Below are 10777 nucleotides of genomic sequence, written 5' to 3'. Positions count from 1 at the left end.
TTTTCTAATATGTTATTTCTCTTATTTTCTGAGAATTACACTTAACTCATGTAAAGAGGTTTTTTGTTTTCTTTTGCTTTTCATCTCTCCCTGTTGAATCAAACATGGTCTTCACCTTCTAGGAGCTCTGAGTTCAATGGATGAGGAAGAGAAGCAAATGAGATGATTGCCATGAGAGGTATATTCTTTCTATTAGCAGAGAAGAGGAGGATATCACATCCAACTGGAAACTGGATATCCTTGGGAAGGAGATGACATTTAGAGTAGACATGAAGGACAGATGAAATAGTATAAGCCATAAATAAGGTAAAGGGGTATGTGGACATACATAAGAAGCAGAAATTCTAATATGAATTTATAAGAGCTCTGTTCCAAAAGATGCTTGGTTGTTATTGACTCATTATGTTCATTTAAAATAGGTTTTTCATAATCCCTGTTTTCCAGGAGCTAATGATATCACTGGAACAAGTCAGTGCTGTGATTTATGGCCTATTTCTTTCTGCTCTGAGTGTCAGACACCGAAGGCTAGCTTGGGGAGACACTTGGCCAGACTCCCACCTGTTTATCTGCATCAGGGCTGGCAGACACTGTAATTACATTTGCTTCATTTCCCATACAATTTATAGAAAGATCATTAAGCAGCAGGAAGTAACAGAGGTCAGAATACATGAGATTACACCAAAAGGTTTAGGGAAGCCATTGGGATTAGAAATAACCAGAAAGATCAGCTTCAAGGATTTGCAAAAAGTGTGAAACAAGGCTATAATCCCTTGGTGACTGTTAGTCCTTGGAGCCAATGTTCTTAGAGAGACTTTTATTATACAATTGAGATAAACCATCAATCATATCAATAAAGACTACATAAATATATTATCATTATACAGCATATATTATGCAGTATATATTATGTCTCAGTCCTGTAGGAGATACTATTGAATTAGGTTCAAGTTGACATGATTAAGGTTAATATGTAGTTCATAGCAGATTCCAGTGACGCTCCAGGGAAGCTCTCCTACAGGGAGTGACTCAGGAATCCAGAGTACTTCCATCTTGTGGTTCTTCCATCTCAACTCAAACCTTCCATGCTCACTTCCAAAGGAGTCAAAGATGTGGATGGGTTATACATGGCCTGTACATGACACATTTCATTTTGCCTAACATGTAATTAGAACTAGACACTGGATGTGGCTTAATCAAAAAGGTGCTGGTGGGGGAGTATCATTTTCTCATGTGTCCAGGAAGGAGAGGACACCCAGATATGGGTGAACCCTTGTTGTCCCTTCCTGGTTGCCTCACAACGGTTATCATCAGGGTTATATTAGAGCTGTCCTAGCATAGTTAACAGATATAAACAGCACACAGCAGGTACTCAGTCAATGCTAACTTTTGCTGTTATTATTCATTATTTTCCATGTCATTAAAGTAAACGTGTACTTTGCACAAAAGAAATATCATAAACCCCAAAAGGGGAGATGGTATTTGGAAAGGCAGCTTAAAGTTTGTCGGTTTTTTCGCTATGCTTCATATTTTTGAAATAACATTTTATTTAGAATAGTTTAGTGTAAGGTTTATTCTCTGTAAGGTTTATTGCCAAGTTTAAAATGAGGAAACTGAGGCCTGCATGAGAACAATTAGACGACAATTTATTCGGCTCCCGGGCAAGGTTCTACGCTCCAGGGAAAGGGGGCCAGAGAAGTCGGGCCTGACTGCTCTCAGGCATGGGATTATATAGGGAGGGAAGGTGCTCTGATTGGCTGTGGAGAAACAGGACGTGGACGTGGCAAGCTGCTATAGTTAGGTAGGCGGGATTTCCGGTGAGCGGGTTGGACTGGGCAATGCACTATTGGGCAGGTTTTGGCGGGGCTTCTTTTAAAGTCTGGCAGCGTTTTCCAACGGCTGGCTAGGTGCCAAGTGCAGAGTTTAGTGTCGAGTGCAGAGGTGGCGTCGGGAAGCTAGATGTTGAGTGCAGATTCTGGTGACGTAATTTTCAGGCGTGGAGAGCGATGGGCGTGTCTGAGCTCCCGGCGAGGCAACCGGCCTTACATTTAGATTTACATAAAACTTGTGAAGGTAATACTGGAAGTTTCCATAGACCCTCACATCCACTTTCTTCTATTATTAATATCTTACATTAATATGGTATATTTGTCACAAGTAATGAACCAGTATGGATACATTATTAAAGTCCATGCTTTATGCAAATTTCCTGAGTTTTTGCCTAATGCTCTTCCTCTGTCTGAGGATCCTACACAGGATACCATGTTATATTTAGTCGTCATTTCTTTTTAGACTGCTGTTCGCTGTGACTCTTTCTCAGGCTTTTATTAGTTTACTTATTCTTTATTACAACTTCTCCTTTGAAAACTACAAACTATAAAATTAAGGAATAGGTGGAGGTCTGATTCGGAATGGCCAACTTGCTTCAAGCCGTCTAATCTTTATTTTCTCATGTAGGTAAATCTCTGTCTGGCTCATGTATTGTTTTGATGACCTTGGCAGTTTTGAGGAATCCTGGTCAGGTATATTGCAGAATGTCCCCCAGTGGGTATTTGTCTGGTGCTTTTCTTATGATTAGATAGGGGTTGTGACTTTGGGGGAGGAAGATTACAGAAATAAAGTGTCAGTTTCATCATATCAAGGGTGCATACCACCAACATGACTTATGTCCGTTGACATTGACCTCGAGCACCTGGCTGAGGTAGTGCTTATCAGATTTCTCTACTGTAAAGTTACCCTTCTCTCCCCCATATTTTGTACTGTACTCTTTGGAAGGATATAACTTACAGCTCACATTTAAGGAAGGGCTCCATCTCTTTGAGGGCCAAGTAACTACATAATTTATTTAGAATTCTGTACTGGAGATTTGTCTGTTCTCCATTTATTGATCTATTCAACCATTTACAGTTATATGTTGCTCAGCGACTGGGGTATATTCTGAGAAACATGTCATTAGGTGATTTCATTATTGCGTGAGCATCATAGAGTTCCAAAAGAGACTATCTTACTATGCAAATCTAGATGGTACAGCTGACTGTACATCTAGGCCATACAGTATAGCCTATTGCTCCTAAACTAAAAATCTGTACCACATGTTACTGTACTGAATATTATAGGTAACTGTAATGCAATAGTATTTGCCTGTCTATACATAGCAAAATTACAATACTATAATCTTATGGGACCCCCTGTTGTATATGTGATCCAGTTGACCAAAACATCATTTTATACGGCACATGACTCTATATCAATACAGATGCATAAATATTTATTTTATAATATACGTTGAGTTTTATTCTGATACTACTTTGTTTTGTTGCTTGAATTATTCCAGCTTTGGCCATTGAAAGTTTTTTCAGTTGGTTCCTGTATTCCTTTGACTTATGTCATCCACATGGACCTTTTTTTTTTTTTTTTTTTTTTTTTTTTTTTTTTTTTTTTTTTTTTTTTTTTTTTTTAGCGCTTTTTGACTTTCTAGCACTAGAGAATGTGTCAGGCTTATCTTGTATACTTCCTGCCCCAGTCCTAGAATCATTTGTTCTCTAAAGAGCCCTGGTTCTTTTATTGGAGAATGGTACTAGGAGACAAGACGTGCTTGTTGCAGTGGCTCACACTTGTAGTCCCAGTTTTCAGGGGGGCTAAGGTAGGTGGATCACACGAGCCCAGGAGTTCACGACTAACATGGGCAACACAACAAGATCCCATCTTCACAAAATTTAAAAATTAGCATACACCTGTGGCATACACCTGTAGTTCAAGCTACTTGGGAGGCTGAGGTGGGAGGATCACTTGACCACAGGGAATTTGAGGCAGCAGAGAGCTATGATCACACCATTGCACTCCAGCCTGGGTCACCACAATGCAAGATCCCATCTCTTAAAAAAAAAAAAAAAAAGAAAGAAAACCATATCTGGATATGAGGTGTGTCACTGCTACTAAGGTGGTATTGTGCCTATGCCTCCTAAGATGGCAGAGCAAATACATGTGTGTATACTAATATAGATCCACACACACATATATATAATATCTTTAAATATGATATATAGATATGCATTATAAATATGTGCCTCTGTGTATGTACGCTGACTTTAAGCTAAACAGGAGTTCATACTGACATCCCCAGCTCTAATCCACACGCACGGATTATTCCAGCCACCTCCCCTAGCTTGTCTGTTACTTCCCACTCCAACAGTGAGAGAAACCTGTTTCCACTATCTATCATCCATTTACTTAATTGTTCAATTCCAATATACACATACAGCAATTTCAGAATTGTTAGCCCATGCTTCCTTGGGAAACAGCTTTATCAATTAAAGGGTTTTGGGTTTTTTGCCTTTAATCTTGTAAAATCTACCCAATTCCAAAGTTACTCAGGTCAGCACCTTTTCACTTTTTCTTCACTGAGGTTTTGCCCCATATATTTGTAAACATACTGAAAAACATACATACAAATGCATTTTTAAAACACTGTGCACAGGCTGGGCGCGGTGGCTCATGCCTGTAATCCCAGCACTTTGGGAGGAGTTTGAGACCAGCCTGGCCAATATGGTGAAACTCCGTCTCTACTTAAAAATATAAAAATTAGCCTGATGTGATGGCACGTGCCTGTAGTTCCCAGGAGGCTGAGGCAGGAGAATCTCTGGAACCCAGGAGGTAGAGGTTGCAGTGAGCCAAGACCACACCACTACACTCCATCCTGGGCAACAGAGTGAGACTCTCTCAAAAAAAAGAAAAAAAAAAAAAGAAAAAGAAAAATTTGCACATATTAAGGCTTACTATTTGTGTTGAAAAGTTGTAGAGATTTTGACAAATGCATATTCTTATGTATCCACTGTTACAGTAGTATACAGATTAGTTTCACTGCCTTAAAAAACAACACACCTTATTCTCTATCTATTCAACCCTCCCTGACAACCGTTGATGTTGAGCAACTCTTTACTTTTGTCTTTTTCATAATGTCATATGGAATCATACAGTATGTAGTCTTTTTTTTTTTCTTCTGAGATGGAGTCTCACTCTGTCCCCCAGGCTGGTGAGGAAAGACACAATCTTGGTTCATTGCAACCTCCGCCTTCTGAGTTTAAGTGATTCTCCCTGTCTCCACCTCCCGAGTAGCTGGGATTACAGGCGCCCACCACCAAACACGGCTAATTTTTGTATTTTTGGTAGAGACGGGGTTTTGCCATGTTGACCAGGCTGGTCTCGAACTCCTGACCTCAGGTGATCCACCCCCCTCAGCCTCCCAACATGCTGTGATTACAGGCATCAGCCACCATGCCTGGCCCAGTATTTAACTGTTTAAGACTGGCCTTTTTCATTTATCAGTGGGGATTTGGGATAAAACGCTCTAAGATTTTTTCTAGCCAAAAGACTCCAAGCCTATTGGTATGTGGAGAGGAAGCTAGGGTAGAAAAGAAGGGAATTCCTACTGAAGACATGAAACCCCTTCCAGATGTCTGCATTCAGGTAGGATGGTATCGGTAATCAATGAAGGATTGTTCATATATTTTACTAAGATCAGGACAACTCAAGCTCAGCTCTTCTAACTTCCTCATCCCAATGAGACTTGAAGCCCAACCTCTGGAAAAGACTACTGACTTTGTACTTCCTCCTCTATCCATTATTATAGTAATACCTGGAGACATCTCATCAAAGAGCCTCTGTGTCTGCAGCAATCTTACTGTGACTCCAGAAATCTTCCAACAGGTAAGGCTGGGACCGGGAGGGCTGAGGCTCCACGCCTAGATGACTGGAGCAAGTGAAGCCAGAGAAGCAGGAAAGTCAGGAGGAGGAGCAACTCGAGAAGTAACAAGGAGAGAAGAGATGAAGGATGGACACGGTTTTGGGCCTGCTGAGATTGACAAGTTCAGAGAAGGCTGATGTGGGAGACATCTAGTGGTTGTGGATGACTTCCGGGGAGACTGCGGATTCCTAGATCAGCAAATAGAAAAGAATGTTCTGAGGAGGGAGAATCAGGCAGTAGGGGTGAGGGGGCAGTCAATAAAGCAGCTCCTTAGTAAGGAAGGTCCAAACTGCATAGACAGGGAGATGAGTTTGGAGACTCACGGGAAGACAGATAAAGGAAGTCCTTCCTTGTTGCACACTGAAAGACAGAAGCAGGTGCAGTGTTCTTCCAATGATGGGTGGTGGGGGAGGGGAGGTCACTAAAGTTTTATCAGAAGAAGTATATCAGGACAAAAGAGTGTTACAGCCCCTGGTTGACCAGAGCTATGATACAGGGTTCTCAGAAGATCCCAGTACTGGGTGCCTGGGATGGTGTCCCCAGAAACTAGCACATTGTCGGTGTCAGTAAATATTGATCAATTATTGAATTATTGAATGAATGATATTACACTTAATGAATAAATGAAGAGAGCCCTCTTCAAGGCTTGATTAAAAACTTTCATTTGGCTTTCATACAGCAATGTCTCCTAGGTCTTAGGGACCCATTTAACCACAAGCTTCTCAGGGTCTGGGCTCCCTGCATTGCCCTAAAGTTAAGCCTTGGACTCTGGGTCCTTGGATCTGCGTCTTCTCTGTGTCCACTGTCCAAATAGATATACCCCATGACCCATAGCCACCTCTTTGGCAACTCTCTCCCTTGTGCCCTGCAGGTGAGGCTGGAAGGTAAGTAGATAGACTGTCGAGGCTGTGGCTTAGGGCCTGAGTGACTTGGGGAGTGGAGTGTGGCAGTCCCCACCTGTCCCCACAGACCATTGCAGCTTTTTGTCTTGAATGGTCCACCTGTGCCCCTCACCAGCATCCTACTGTAGTTTCAGAACATTAACTTATCTTTCAAGGTCAAAACAAAGCAATACTCTTTCTCTCTCCTCTTCTACCCCTCCCTAGTTCTAAGCATTCGCCCAGCACAGCAATCACCTCCCTCTGTTTCAATTCTTGCTTGCTCTGTCAATCCACCAAGCGTGAAGTTGCTTATCATGTATTTTTTTTTATTCTATTCCCTAAGGAACTGCACAGGGTCAGGCACAAACCAGACAGCCAGTAAATGCTTGATGGCAGAAGAAATGAAAGAGTGTGCGAACTCATTCCTTACCAATTTGGAATATTCACAGACTCCCTGTCCCAACCATGTCAGCTTTTCCCAGAATAGGCCAAATTTGAGAATTCTACCTTGGTCTTGATTTTAGGATGAATTGGAGGACACAGAGTAGAAAGGCTACAGGCAGCCTCGTGGGGGGTTGGGTCAGATTTAATTTGATTTCAAGAGGAGGAATAAAAATGTTAAAAACCAGAGTGGCAAAAGATACGTACAGAAAGCTGATGGAAGGGAGAAAGAATAGAATTGGGTCACACAGCTTTAAAATCAAATGAGTCTTAGATTTTAGCAAACAAAACCTTGTTAATTTTTTTTCTCCTGCATCTCTGTTGACTGTGTCTCTATTTTATGGCCATTTGGAGATCATCTGAAGTCCATCCCATAATGGTTTTCTTGCTGAGCTTCCTTTACGCAGAGAAAAATGATAATGCAGTTAGCATGCTTTCAAAAGTCCCAGAGGAAATTAATTTGTTTACAGGATTGTGTATCATATGGTTAAACCAACAAAGAGAAACAGACGGTGCTCTTTCTCAGCCGAGCTAAGCCACGGCTGCATTAGGTCAATAGGCAGGCAGTGGACGGATGTAGGGTCCCAGTGAGCCCCAAGAGGGGCCGTCCAGACCCAGGCCACAGCTCTCAAATCATCCTCACTGCGAGCCATTCTCAGTTGCAGTAGCTCAGCTGTCTGCTCCTGGATTTTGTTATTCCTTTGCGGGGCTGATGTGCGCAGCAGAGACGGCCACTTTCTTGCAGTTCATTCCTGCTGCTGTGGGTTCTCCAGAAACACAGCCCTCATGACCCCCTTCACTCCATTTTGCATGCACCCAATTGGTTTTGCTGGCACTTGGATATCATTCCTGCACTCCGAGCTTTACATTGGAAGTGAACCAGGACAGCATCCAAGTGGATTTTAACCCTTAGGTAAGGGTTAAAAATAGATACATAGAATTAAAACAACATAAACTTAAATCAACAACCGGTCCTAGCATCTAGGGGTGCACCATAACATGAAATTTCCAAGTGTCAGCATTTAATTGTATTTTTTTCTTCTGTATCACATGCGCCAAGTCTGGATTCTCACAGTTTCCAAATTAGTAGGACAGAAATTTAATAAGACCCTATCATAACCAGTGACAGTTTGTCTTCCTTTTTTAATCTCATGAAAGATACCACTTAACAAATTTCATCCTTCCTGCAGTTGGACTGGGAGCACATGTTCAATTACACAGTGTGGGCATGTTGATCAATCAGCCTGCTTCCCATGAGCTCTGGGAATTAAGCCCTGCATCTCTGGGCCCTGGCAGGCTGCTTCTCCTATCCATGGGTAACTACAGTAAATTCAGACACCCCAAGTTAAATTCTATATATGTCCTTGGCTACTGTCTGGGCTTGTTTCTTAGACAGGGGAAAGCATTTTTAAAGTTTTATTTGTATTTGTTGCTGGATTAAAGAGCACACAGAGTGTGCATGTTATGTCATTAATCAGTATGTTGGGAATATATTTTGTTTGCAGTTCACTACATAAATCAGGTCAGTTCTCAAAAAAAAAAAATAACTCATCTCAGAGCATTCTCACCAAACTTTAACGCTGATTTTAAAATAATGTCTAGAATGACTATAAGAATGGCTATCACATATGTCATATTAAATTACTTAAACCATTCTGGCCATGCTTTGATGGTGGGGTTTAAATGACACTACTGTTATACACACAAGAATAAAACAATGCTCTCAGTTTTTAGGTTCCTACTATGCCCCATGCACTGTGCTAGACCTTTCCTATGCAATTTTGCTAATCTTCACAACAACGTTGCAAAATTATTTCTTTTCTGTTCTGTTCTTTTCCTTCTTTCTTTCTTTCTTTTTTTTGATAAGTCTTGCTCTCTCACCCATGCTGGAGTGCAGTGGCATGATCTGGGTTCACTGCAACCTCCGCCTCCCAGGTTTAAGCGATTCTTCTGCCTCAGCCTCCCACAAAGCTGGGACTACAGGAGTGTACCACCATGCCTAGCTATTTTTATTTTTTTGGATTTTTTAGTAGAGATGGAGTTTCGCCATATTGGCCAGGCTGGTCTCAAACTCCCGACCTCATGATCCACCTGCCTCAGCCTCCCAAAGCGCTGGGATTACAGGTGTGAGCCACCACACCCGCCACAAAGTGATTTCTATTTTACAGATGAGGAAATCATGACTTGCGGACAGTCAGTGAAAGCTCCCCACTTTCACTGTGAAAGTACTTTAGCTAGCAAGCTGTAAAACTGGTATTGAATGCCTAGAGCATTTGACACCCAAGCCTCCTAAGAATTGAATTTATCAACCAAAATAATCTAGTTGGGGTGATGCGATGTGTTCATGTGTGCAACATGGCGCTCACCGCATCAACCCAGGAAGATTATTTTGGCTGATAAATTAGATTCTTAGGAGACACAGAACAAATGACAGGCTCAATTTTCATTTATTCACCCAAATAGAGTAAGTTCTGTTTTTTTCTTTTTAAAGATACAATATATAAACTGTCTTTTGTTTGTTTTTTAATTTCATGTAAAAGCACAGTACCGAAAAGGTAGACTAGCAAGGTGTGAATATATATAGATTTAATATCCGGTGGGGATAAATGCCATAAAAAAAAATAAAGCACGCTAAGCAGCTAACGAGGACTGGTGGTTTGCTCTGTAGGTAGGGTGGCCAAAAAGACCATCTGATAAGGTGACATTGGAGAAGAGACTTGAAGGAGGAAAGGGAGCGGGTAACTGAACATGCAGGGAAAAAACATACCAACCAGGGCAAAAGACACATGCAAAGGCCCCGAGGGCACAGGGCTGGTGTTCTGGGGCACAGCAAGGAGGCCAGTGCGGCCACAGTGGAGTAAGCAAGAGAGCGAAATTACAGGGGAGAGCTCCAGAGTGCAGCATGGGGTGGTCCATCTTGTGCAGCCGTGTAGGTCTGGGTAAGGATGTGGCTTTTACTGTGGCCGACAAGAGGAGCCACTGGAGGTTTCTACACTAGAAGGCACCTGATTCGACTTACATTTTTTACAAAACACCCTTTGCTGTGAGGAGAATGGAATGTAGCTGGGAGGGAAATAGTCTTGGGAAGTCATCAAACTAAACAGGACGATGATGAGGAGGCCATCACAATAATCCAGGAAAAGAGAGATGACATCTTGGGCTGGGCAGTAGTCACAGAGGCGGATGGAACACACAGGCTCTGATGACTGCATTGTTTTAGATATAAGGTTATGTTTCCTTAGCATTCTTGTTACTTCCCTTTTGATGTGGGAAAATCAGGTGGCCCGATGTTTTCAATAAACCTGTCACAGTCATATCTCACATTCTGAACACTCATTATGTCAAACACTAATCTGAGCTTTTTACAGGTATTTATTTATTTATGTTCATTCTCACAGAAACACTTCAAAAAGTCCCAGCTTTTCTCCCTATGGGTTGGACAGCCTTTTGTAGAACAGAAGATTGAGTCAGGTGATCAGAGCCTTTCTAGCGCTACAATTCTATGACTGTGTGCCTTTTTACAGAATGGAGTCTCCGTTTCTTGGAGGCCATCTGTGGAGCTCCTATTTTAGATCATTTCAACACCCATTCCATTCTCATCCCCGTTCTCTCACAGGCCCCCGACAGCCGGCTTCACACAGTCTCATAACTCTTCCCGTGTCCCATATACAATGCCTTCTCCTCGGTACCTGGAGCACAGAAAGGAATTTGACCC

The sequence above is a fragment of the Cebus imitator genome, unplaced genomic scaffold, assembly GCF_001604975.1.
Source record: "Cebus imitator isolate Cc_AM_T3 unplaced genomic scaffold, Cebus_imitator-1.0 Scaffold295, whole genome shotgun sequence".
Classification (NCBI taxonomy): Eukaryota; Metazoa; Chordata; class Mammalia; order Primates; family Cebidae; genus Cebus; species Cebus imitator.
This window is presented reverse-complemented; position numbering follows the sequence as displayed.